Here is an 11,966-nt window from a genome sequence, read left to right as displayed (position 1 = left end):
CACAGCACCCAGTTGTCTCCCATCCGGGGTCCCTGTCTCGTGCACGCATGGGAATGCCATGCACAGAACCCCACACTTGTACACATCCATGCGCCCCCACACACACCCCACACCAGCCCGCATAGACACCGCACAGGTACACAAACATACACACCGACCCATGTCACACCACACCCACGCATGCACTCCCCATGCACCCAGCCCTGACAAATGCAGCCCAGCTGGACTCAGGGCTGTGCGGCCCCCGGACTCATCCATGGAGTAGCACTCACCACCAGCAGGGTCACCACCAGCGGGGTCACCACCAGCAGGGTCACCACCAGCGGGGTCACCACCAGCAGGGTCACCACCAGCGGGGTCTCCACCAGCAGGGTCACCACCAGCGGGGTCTCCACCAGCAGGGTCACCACCAGCGGGGTCACCACCAGCAGGGTCACCACCAGCAGGGTCTCCACCAGCAGGGTCACCACCAGCGGGGTCACCACCAGCGGGGTCTCCACCAGCGGGGTCACCACCAGCGGGGTCTCCACCAGCGGGGTCTCCACCAGCGGGGTCACCACCAGCAGGGTCACCACCAGCGGGGTCTCCACCAGCGGGGTCACCACCAGCAGGGTCACCACCAGCGGGGTCACCACCAGCAGGGTCACCACCAGCAGGGTCTCCACCAGCAGGGTCACCACCAGCGGGGTCTCCACCAGCGGGGTCACCACCAGCAGGGTCACCACCAGCGGGGTCACCACCAGCAGGGTCACCACCAGCGGGGTCACCACCAGCGGGGTCACCACCAACGTTGTCACCACCAGCAGGGTCACCACCAGCGGGGTCACCACCAGCGGGGTCACCACCAGCAGGGTCACCACCAGCGGGGTCACCACCAGCGGGGTCTCCACCAGCGGGGTCACCACCAGCGGGGTCACCACCAGCGGGGTCACCGCCAGCAGGGTCACCGCAGGCAGGGTCACCGCCAGCGGGGTCACCACCAGCGGGGTCTCCACCAGCGGGGTCACCACCAGCAGGGTCACCACCAGCGGGGTCACCACCAGCGGGGTCACCACCAACGTTGTCACCACCAGCAGGGTCACCACCAGCGGGGTCACCACCAGCAGGGTCACCACCAGCAGGGTCACCACCAGCGGGGTCACCACCAGCGGGGTCACCACCAACGTTGTCACCACCAGCAGGGTCACCACCAGCGGGGTCACCACCAGCGGGGTCTCCACCAGCGGGGTCACCACCAGCGGGGTCCCCACCAGCGGGGTCACCACCAGCGGGGTCACCACCAGTGGGGTCACCACCAGCGGGGTCTCCACCAGCAGGGTCACCACCAGCGGGGTCACCACCAGCGGGGTCTCCACCAGCGGGGTCAGCACCAGCAGGGTCACCACCAGCAGGGTCACCACCAGCGGGGTCACCACCAGCGGGGTCACCACCAACGTTGTCACCACCAGCAGGGTCACCACCAGCGGGGGTCTCCACCAGCAGGGTCACCACCAGCAGGGTCACCACCAGCGGGGTCACCACCAGCGGGGTCACCACCAACGTTGTCACCACCAGCAGGGTCACCACCAGCGGGGTCACCACCAGCAGGGTCACCACCAGCGGGGTCACCACCAACGTTGTCACCACCAGCAGGGTCACCACCAGCGGGGTCACCACCAGCAGGGTCACCACCAGCGGGGTCACCACCAGCGGGGTCACCACCAACGTTGTCACCACCAGCAGGGTCACCACCAGCGGGGTCACCACCAGCGGGGTCACCACCAACGTTGTCACCACCAGCAGGGTCACCACCAGCGGGGTCACCACCAGCGGGGTCTCCACCAGCGGGGTCACCACCAGCAGGGTCACCACCAGCGGGGTCTCCACCAGCGGGGTCACCACCAGCGGGGTCACCACCAGCGGGGTCACCACCAGCAGGGTCACCACCAGCGGGGTCTCCACCAGCGGGGTCACCACCAGCGGGGTCACCGCCAGCGGGGTCACCGCCAGCGGGGTCACCGCCAGCGGGGTCTCCACCAGCGGGGTCAGCACCAGCAGGGTCACCACCAGCAGGGTCACCACCAGCGGGGTCACCACCAGCGGGGTCACCACCAACGTTGTCACCACCAGCAGGGTCACCACCAGCGGGGTCTCCACCAGCAGGGTCACCACCAGCAGGGTCACCACCAGCGGGGTCACCACCAGCGGGGTCACCACCAACGTTGTCACCACCAGCAGGGTCACCACCAGCGGGGTCACCACCAGCAGGGTCACCACCAGCGGGGTCACCACCAGCGGGGTCTCCACCAGCAGGGTCACCACCAGCAGGGTCACCACCAGCGGGGTCACCACCAGCGGGGTCACCACCAGCAGGGTCACCACCAGCGGGGTCTCCAGGGTCCATCCTCAGGGTGGGCCGGCACAGAGGGGGGAGCAGGCAGCCTGAGGAGTGAAGAGGGACAATTAAGCTCTAGGTTCCTAAGGAAGAAGGGACCCCAGTGGGCAGGCCACACAAGGCTCAGAGGTGGGTCCCGGTGGCCTTGGCTTCCTCCTCCGGAGCTTGGAGGGGGACCCGGGAGCTCATCCGCCCAGCACACCCGGCTCAAAGTCATCCAAGCTGGCATCAGCTGTTGCTCTTCCAGGTGGCCGACAGGTCCCCGGGGCACGCATGCCACACGGGACACTCGCCCACATTGGTGCAGGGCGTCCTGTTTCCCTCCTGTCACCTGGCCACTGAGGCCTCAGAAAGGCTTTCTGCTCGCTGCAGCCGCGCACGGATCCCAGTGATACACACAGCCTGCCGTGCACGTCCGCGACCCCCACGCGGGCAGGGAGACAGGGCCCCGCCCAGAGGCTGCCGCCCCCGGGGGCTCCTTCGGCTTTTCCTTCGGGTGTTACGTCCACACTTCTCAGGACTACGTGGCACGGTTCTTTCCTGAGTGTCTGTCTTGCGTGTGACTGACCAGCTTCGAGGTACGAGCTCGCTGTTGTACCCCAGGGCCCCCCCACCAGGTGACATCCCAGAACTGTTCCGAGTCTTCGCTGACTCACTGCTGACAGAAGGCGCGTGCAGGACCACATGAGCACTGCTCACAGCTGAGCGTGCCTGGACCACAGGGACTGCTCTTTCTTACCCAGATTAGACTTTCGCTCAGGCCATCTGGAGTGACCAGTGCCCGGCCAGCTCTCCCAAGGCAAACAACATCAACCGGACAACATATTTTAGGCGGCTGGACATCAGGCAATACACGGCTGTGCTTCCTGACAGCAGGGCAGTGCCTGTGGGTCCCGGATTGCTGCCTCCCACGTGGGGGTGACCTCCCGGCCACGACCACTGTCCTGGAGCCTGGCATGCACAGCGTCCGGCCGACCAGAGGAGGTGGCACGTCTGTGGAACAGACGGGGCTATTCAGGATGCACCAGAAGTGTGTGTGAGCAATGCAGGACCCCGAGGCAGCTGCCCCAGGGTTGAGATACTTACAGTCGAACAGCGGAGACCAGAGCAGCCAGCACCCCGGCATCCAGCTGAGTCTCCACAAAGTCCACACTTGGGGACCGTGCCTAGAGTGAGCCCTACTCTAGAGCTGAGTGCCACAATCCAAAACCAAACCTCAATAAAATCCACAGGGGGGCACTGCAGGACGAGTCCCACCTGACAAAGACCACCCTCCCAAAATGTCAAGCCACAGCCCCCAGCTCACGGTGACCAGCTAGAAAGTCATGGCCGATCAGAATAAAAGTCAACGTTCTTCAGAGGAAGAGACCAGAACCCAGAGTCTCAGCAACGTGTCGCTCTCAACCTTCCGTGCACGACATAAAAACCACAAGATCGACAGGAAAAGGACACGATGCATAGTGAAAGGGAAAAAAATATGTATATTTATTTTTTTATTCATTTTAGAGAGGAGAAAGTAGAGAGGAAGAGAGAGAGAGAAAGGGGTGGAGCAGGAAGCATCAACTCCCCTGTGTCTTGACCAGGGAAGCCAGGATTTCGAACCGGCGACCTCAGCATTTCCAGGTCGACACTTGATCCACTCACTGCGCCTGCACAGGTCAGGTCAAAAGGGGAAAAGGATATTTAAAAAGTGAGTGATAGGCCCTGGCCAGTTGGCTCAACGGTAGAGCGTCGGCCTGGCGTGTGGGGGACCCGGGTTTGATTCCCGGCCAGGGCACATAGGAGAGGCGTCCATTTGCTTCTCCACCCCCCCCTCCTTCCTCTCTGTCACTCTCTTCCCCTCCCGCAGCCAAGGCTCCATTGGAGCAAAGATGGCCCGGGCGCTGGGGATGGCTCCTTGGCCTCTGTCCCAGGAGCTAGAGTGGCTCTGGTCGGGGCAGAGCAACGGGCAGAGCATCGCCCCCTCGTGGGCAGAGCGTCGCCCCTGGTGGCCGTGCCGGTTGGATCCCGGTCAGGCGCATGCAGGAGTCTGTCTGACTATCTCCCCCCATTTCCAGCTTCAGAAAAATACAAAAAAAAAAAAAAAAAAAAAAAGTGAGTGATAGCCTGACCTGTTGGATTTAGCAGACTCTAACATAACCACTGTGGGTTAAAAGAAGGGGTGAAAAACACGCTCAGAAAGTTAAAGGAAAATACAGACTTTAAGAGTAAATGCAGAGGGTTAAATAGAAATTGTATATATAAAGTTAAATGGAAACTATATATATATATATGGTCTACCGGAAAGTTCTGTCCGTTTCTATCACAACAAGTTTCGACACGTAAGCACGTTTATTTGGCGCATGTGTGCCTCTCTATTTTTATCACTTAATGGATACATACTGACGTAGCAAATTAACTAGAACAAAGTTGATTCACGTTAGTCTTATGTGTGAAGCGATAGTGTACCCATGGCTACTGATAAAGTTCATTTACGCCACTGTAATTTTTACGAATTTCAACAAGGAAGAAATGCTACAGAAGCATGTCTGTCACATCCACCATATTCCCCGGACTTAGCACCCTCCGACTATCACTTGTTTTTGTCCTTACAAAATTTTTTGAAGGGCAAAAAATTTCAAAAATGAAGAAGATATCAAACAAGCACTGGTTCAATTTTTCGCATCAAAAGATAAAACATTTTTCAAAAATGGGACATACAAATTGCCCTCATGCTGGCAAGAAATCATTAATACTAATGGCAATTATATTATTTAATAAAGTTTATTGGCAGTAAGAAAAATTTGTATTTTGTTTTATTCCAAAAACGAACAGAACTTTCCGGTAGACCTTATAGAAAAGAACTACATGGTAATTCTCCAACAGAAAGTAGAATCGCCAAAATGAAGAATTCTCTGAGCGGGCTGGACAGCAGGCTGGGGGTGGCAGAGGAGACAGATCAAAGGAAACGGCCCAATCGAAAGAACTCGGGGAAGAGATGAAAGAAAAGATGACACCACCACCTCACCGCTGCACTTTCTGCAGCGCCACCATTGACGCGACCTTCTGACAGCCACACGACGCCTCTCTCCGTCTGTTCAAGTAAGCCCGAAAGCATCACTCATGCTTAGACACAGCTCTTCTCAAGCCTGTGCCCTCCCTCCGTCTCCAACTGTGACGCTGGTCATGGAAGGGGCAGTCCTGCTCCACAGGCCCCACCCCTGGGGCCCTCTGACCTCGCAGGGAGGGTGACTAGGGCTTGCCAGGGGCCCCCGCGGGTGGGGTCAGCTTGCAGCAGCGCCCATGCTTCCAGGGCGTGGCCAGGCTGGGTCCAGTCATTTAAAACAGAGGGGAAAGCCCTGGCCCTGGCTGGGTAGCTCAGTTAGCTAGAGTGTCATGCCCAGACACCAAGGCCAGGGTTCAATACCCGGTCAGGGCACACACAGGAAGCCACCAGTGAATGTACAACTAAGTGGAACAATAAATCAATGTTCCTCTTTCTCTTTCCCTAAAACAAATTTTTAAGAAAATTAAAACTTAGAACGGATGGGGATGCCAGCAGGGGGCGCTCACACCCTTGCTCATGTCAGTTACAGACCCAGGGAGAAGAGGCCACCTTGCAGGTCCCCAGGCTTTTATAACCAGCAGGAGGGCCACCTTCTTCCTCACCACAGCTCAGAGAGCGTGGCACCACCTCCCTGAGCTCCCCTTTCCTCCAGTGGAGGGTCTGCAGGGTCCCCAAACTTTTTACACAGAGGGCCAATTCACTGTCCCTCAGACCGTTGGAGGGCCACCACATACAGTGCTCCTTTCACTGACCACCAATGAAAGAGGTGCCCCTTCCGGAAGTGTGGCGGGGGGCCGGATAAATGGCCTCAGGGGGCCTCATGCGGCCCGTGGGCCGTAGTTTGGGGATGCCTGGTCTGGAAGGTCGTCCCAGCCCTCCACCCTCCAGCTTCCTCCTTTTCCTTCATAAAGCGAGGGTCCTGTCCTTTGTCTGCATGCTTGTCCAGAGCTGTGGACCTCTGCTGTTCCCAAATAAACCCATTCTGCAGTAAAAGAGCTGACTGTTTCATTTTTAAAGTCCACAGAGTCAACATCACTGTTTGACATTTCTGGAACCCTTGACACTTTCTAGAACATTCTCTTAGCCTATGTCCATCCACCCACCCATGCAAGCAGCAAACCCCCACGGGCAGCAAGCTCCTGGCAGGGTGGGGAGGCCACAGGAGTGCAGCATGGGCCTGCACCCCTGGACACAGGACAGCGGTGAGGACCAGCAAACGGTGTGATGCTGGGGGTGGGGTTCAACACCTGTTTCTCTCCCGTGAAAAAAACACAGGTTCAAATGCCCATGTCCTCTGTCACTGAGTGAGCCGTTTCAGTCATTGAAATAAACCCCAAACGGTGGCTCCTCAGCCTGGCATCTTCACTGGGTTCTGCTGTAGGCAGGCGCCCTGGGCTGCCCTGTTGGCCTGTGTCCCTGAGAGCTTCTCAAGGGAGGACAGCGGCCTTGTGGCAGGTCCTGCTCAGAGCCTTCCCTGCTCAGGACTGAGCGGATGCACACCTCCCAGCACCAGGCCCCAGGCCCCCCACCTCAGTGGCTACTACCCCAAACCACTGGCCTATGGGGCTCCTCACTCCTCCTCCTAGTGAGGCCAGCACGGGAGGAGCCCTGGCCCAGCAGCGCTGTGTCCACGTGTGACCCACCCGGCCCCTCACGGTCAGCCTCCCTGCACAGGAGCCAAGTTCAGGACAAACGGCCACGGCCCTGCTGGCCTCCTTCGCGTGCAGTCACCCTCTCTGCTGGTCAGCCCAGGAAGGGACACAACAACCAGATGCCTCTTCTGTGAGCCGGGCCACACTCTCTCACTCTCAGTGGGGGTAGAAACCTACAGCATCCAGACCGTTCCCTCCCTGTCCGGCCATCTTCCACTTCTCCAAGTGTGGCAGCCTGTGTCCAGCCAGCGTGGCTGTGTTCTCAGGCCAGCCCCCGGGCACGTGACGAACCCAGACCCTCCTTGAGAAATGCCCAAGGCCATCACAACTCAGCTCAACTCTCCTTAGACGACCTCAGTTCTGTTCCCAAGCCCTGGAATCCACGATCCACACAGCGCAAGGGCAGGAACAGCTGGCCAGGACCAAGCTCACACTCAGCTCAAGGCAGACGTTTAAATCAACCTCATTCAAAATGAAAAAAAAAAAAATCTGCTTGGAGTCCAAGTTGTCTTAGCTGGAAATGTGGTGCTGGGTTTGCAGCCCACCTCAGAACCAGGGGCCTTCAGGGCTAACCTTCCCTGGGCCGGGCCTCTGGACCCACCAGGGTGAGCGCCTCCCAGCACCACTGGGATCCCACTTGAAATGAACAGCCAACATGTGCAACTCATTTGAGAGTCGTGTTTTTTTAGGCAGGGTGGCTAGCCCAAGCCAGATCCTTGCTGAGAATCTGCAGATGAACGTCTGTCTCAAAAAGCCCTGCTCACCCCAGAGGCCCCTTCTCCTGAGCTGAGCCGGGGGAGGGAGCCCCTGGACCAGGGCAAAGCCCCCTGCAGCGGAGCAGTCTCAGCCCCAGAGGAGAGTGCAGGCGGTTTCCAGAAACATACACCTTGCAGGCCAGACTGTTGCCGCTTGAGAGCCAGCTGGGGGGGCCCACCTGGGAACTGGGAGGGCCAAGCCTAACCCAGGCCAACCACACCCAGCATCGGCTACGGGGCCAGGGCCCCCAGATGTGCCAGCCTCATGCCCACAAGGCCTCCAGCTCCAAGGCCAAGGGGCTGGGGCTCTGGGTGCAGAATCTTCCCATACCCCACCTCTCAACCAGGCTCTGAGGGAGCTCACCAGGACTCAATAGGGTCACCCTCCCAGGGACATCACTTCTTCTGGATAGAACCCCCACCATGTCCTGTACAGTCTAGGGTGGGTCCCAGCCCAGCCCCACCATAGGGTAAGTGGAGGCCATTAAACGCCACATGATAGAAAAAAGTCCTCCCAGTGTGGCACAATCTATCTAACTGAGGGGGCTGTGTGGCAGGGTGTGCTGAAGGCCCCGTCAGAACTGAGTGGGAGGAACGCATGGACCCTCAGGCCTCCTCCCGACTCCTGGGCGCCTAGGGGTGCAGACTGCTAGTTCTTGGTATTCTCTGTTTTATTTCTTGGATTCTCTAAATATTATACAATGAACATGCTCCAATTTGTACTTTTTTTTACCTTTCCGAGAAATGTTTGTTTTACTGATTTTGGGGGTTTTTTTGTTTATTTTACAGGGACAGAGAGAGAGTCAGAGAGGGATAGATAGGGACAGACAGACAGGAACGGAGAGAGATGAGAAACATCAATTATCAGTTTTTCATTGCGTCACCTTAGTTTTTCATTGATTGTTTTCTCATATGTGCCTTGACTGTGCGCCTTCAGCAGACCAAGTAATCCCTTGCTCGAGCCAGAGACCTTGGGTCCAAGCTGGTGAGCTTTGCTCAAACCAGATGAGCCCACACTCAAGCTGGTGACCTCGGGGTCTCAAACCTGGGTCCTCCACATCCCAGTCCAACACTCTATCCGCTGCGCCACCGACTGGTCATGCTGGGTTACTGATTTTTAGAGAGGAAGAGAGAGAAACAGGAACGCCTATCTGCTCCTGTAGTACCCTGACCGCAGATCGAACAGGCAACCTCTGCACTTTGGGATGATGCTGCCAACTGTGCTATATGGCCAGAACCCCAGAGTTATTTTTAAAAGTTAAAAGAAATGACAATGGAATCTTTAGATGGTGCCACCTATAACCCTCCATGAGCTTGGCCATGATGACAGGCGTGTAAGACCACTCCCGGCCATGGTCCATGGCCTCCCGGGCTCCAGCTGGGCCCTGGCGGTTGGTCTAACAGCTCTGAACCTGTCTTCACAGTTACCTATCGCTGCGAAACAGGTGGTCCCACCTGTGGGGCCAGGAGTCCTGCTAGGGGTCTCTGGGGGCTGCAGCTAGGACAGGCAGGGGACCCGCATCCCAGAAAGCACCCTCACCATGCGCAGCTGGGAGCTACTAGTGCCGGCTGGCGGGGCCTTCCTCAGCCTGTTTGGGGTCTGTGATGCTGTCACCTGCTCTGATTCTCTGCTCTAAGGTCCGTTCTGATAGGCTGCACAGCTAGGGAGACGTCCAACTTCTAGAGGAGGAGTCCGTATTTGTTACGTGATCTCAGTGTGCCCACTGTGAATCTCGTCGACAGTGTGGTCTCTTATTTCCTTCATGTCCTGGGTTTCCTTCGCTGCTTTTCCTTAGTCTTGTCAGGTTGATTTCCAGCGATCTTTGGAATATCCGATTCTTGCTCATTTGATTGACATCTGTGCTTCAGGATTAACCCCAGAGAGGGGGAGAGCCCTTGAGGGAGCAAGAATGTTCTTGGGAGAGGCAGATCTGTGGGTGCAGACACTCAGGGTCCCCCTCCTGGCTGCTTCCATCTCTCTGGGAAGTGGGGAGCCAGGACCTGCACTGGCAGGCCGATGGGGTGGAGAGGGGGACCAGGAGAGAGGATGAGGAAGGAGCCTGGCCTTAGGAGGAGCCAGTGAGCGGAGCAGACCTACGTGTCTCCCATGAGGCTCGTGGTCAAGATGGACAGATACTGGTCAGCACGGCCAGGCTTCTCCAGCCCGGAGGAGGAAACAAGAAGCCTCAGCGGGGGAGGGGCTGCCGGGGGGAGGGGAGGATGGGAGTGTGGGGGCTGCAAGAGGACCACTAGGTGGGACGGTGGGGCCGTGAGAGGGGCAATAGTGCGGGCAGCATACAGTTGGAGGAGGTCAGGCCTTAGAGCAGGGGTCCCCAAATTTTTTACACAGGGAGCCAGTTCACTGTCCCTCAGACCATTGGAGGGCCGGACTATAAAAAAAAACTATGAACAAATCCCTATGCACACTGCACATATCTTATTTTAAAGTAAAAAAACAAAACAGGAACAAATATAACATTTAAAATAAAGAACAAGTAAATTTAAATCAACAAACTGACCAGTATTTCAATGGGAACTATGCTCCTCTCACTGACCACCAATGAAAGAGGTGCCCCTTCCGGAAGTGCGGTGGGGGCTGGATAAATGGCCTCAGGGGGCCGCATGTGGCCCGGGGGCCGTAGTTTGGGGACCCCTGCCTTAGAGGTTGTGAGGCAAAAATACTGAGACAGGACAGTGACCCTAAGCAAACACTGTTGGGAGATGAGGGAGGATGGGGGAGTGGGAGGTGTGGTCTGGTGATGTGAGCACCCATTCTGTGGTCTGGAAGGAGAAGAGTTTGGGAAACTCAGAGTCTCCACAGGTGAGCGAGCAGGGTCCTCAGTGGGCACAGGCTTATATAAACATGTACTGAGCAGGCCCTGGCTGGTTGGCTCAGTGGTAGAGCATCAGTCCAGCGTGTGGAAGTCCCAGGTTCGATTCCTGGCCAGGGCACACAGGAGAAGCGCCCATCTGCTTCTCCACCCCTCCCCCTCTCCTTCCTCTCTGTCTCTCTCTTCCCCTCCCGCAGCCAAGGCTCCATTGGAGCAAAGTTGGCCCGGGTGCTGAGGATGGCTCCATGGCCTCTGCCTCAGGCGCTAGAATGGCTCTGGTTGCAACAGAGCGACGCCCCAGATGGGCAGAGCATTGCCCCCTGGTGGGTGTGCCGGGTGGATCCCGGTCGGGTGCATGCGGGAGTCTGTCTGTCTGCCTCCCCGTTTCCAACTTCAGAAAAATACAAAACAAACAAACAAACAAGCATGTACTGAGCAGAACAGCTGTACAGGTGCCCTTACACACAGCTCAGCGGTATCACCTCAGCAACTTCTCACCATAGCCCTCCGAGGTGGGCTCTCATCATCCCCACCCCACAGGCAAGGAAGCCAAGTCTCAGAGAGTCGGTTCAGGGTCACACAGGGAAAGAGACACAGCCATAGCTGAGCAGCACGGCTCCCAGGTCACAGCCCCACCCATCACACAGACACAACAGGGGAAGGAGGGCAGCCAGCTTGGAAGGAGCCGCGGGTCTGAGTTACAGCTGAACCAGCACGCCATCAGGACACAAGCCTTCCCTGGACCCCGGAGGCCACGAGGGTCTTCTATGCAGGTACAAGGCCCTACACAACCTGTCTGCAGGAGCATTTCTGGGGCTGGGTGCAGTGGTAAATAATTCTGTACATCAACTTGGTGAGGCCACGGTGCCCAGCTAGTTGGTGAAACATAGTCACACGTTGCTGTGAAAGTATTTTTTAGATGAGGTGAACATTGAAAACAGGGTAGGAACGCAGATCCTCATCCCACCAGTTGAAGGCTCTCAGAGAAAAAAAGGCTGAGGCTCCGTGGGGGGAGAGGGAATTCGGCCTCCGGACGGCCTTAGCCTTGAGCGGCAGCGGCAGCTCTGCCCGGGTCGCCAGCCTGCCACCCGCCACCCACAACTGCTTGAAGTCGAAGCAGCGCCCCCTCTCTGCGCAGGCGCTGGGGGAACCTCCCCATCCCGGGCCAGTGACACTGGGGGACGGAGGAGTCGCGGCCAGCAGGGGGAGATGGCCTCCACGTCCACCGCCGGCCTCCCAGGCCAGCCACCCGCGCTCAGCAGCAGCAGCTCCGCCGGCGAGAAGCCGTCCCCCCTCCCTGACCTCTCG

The 11,966-nt window shown here is 58.0% G+C and overlaps 1 protein-coding gene across 1 annotated transcript in view; it reads right to left on the bottom strand.

The window, feature by feature from the left end:
* The window catches only part of EXD3 (exonuclease 3'-5' domain containing 3), a 75,551-nt gene that overhangs the window by 61,494 nt on the left and 2,091 nt on the right, over positions 1-11,966 (bottom strand).

Source organism: Saccopteryx bilineata, chromosome 2 (genome assembly GCF_036850765.1).
Source record: "Saccopteryx bilineata isolate mSacBil1 chromosome 2, mSacBil1_pri_phased_curated, whole genome shotgun sequence".
Classification (NCBI taxonomy): Eukaryota; Metazoa; Chordata; class Mammalia; order Chiroptera; family Emballonuridae; genus Saccopteryx; species Saccopteryx bilineata.
The sequence above is the reverse complement of the archived record's forward strand: the minus strand, read 5'-3'. Positions and strand labels throughout refer to the sequence as shown.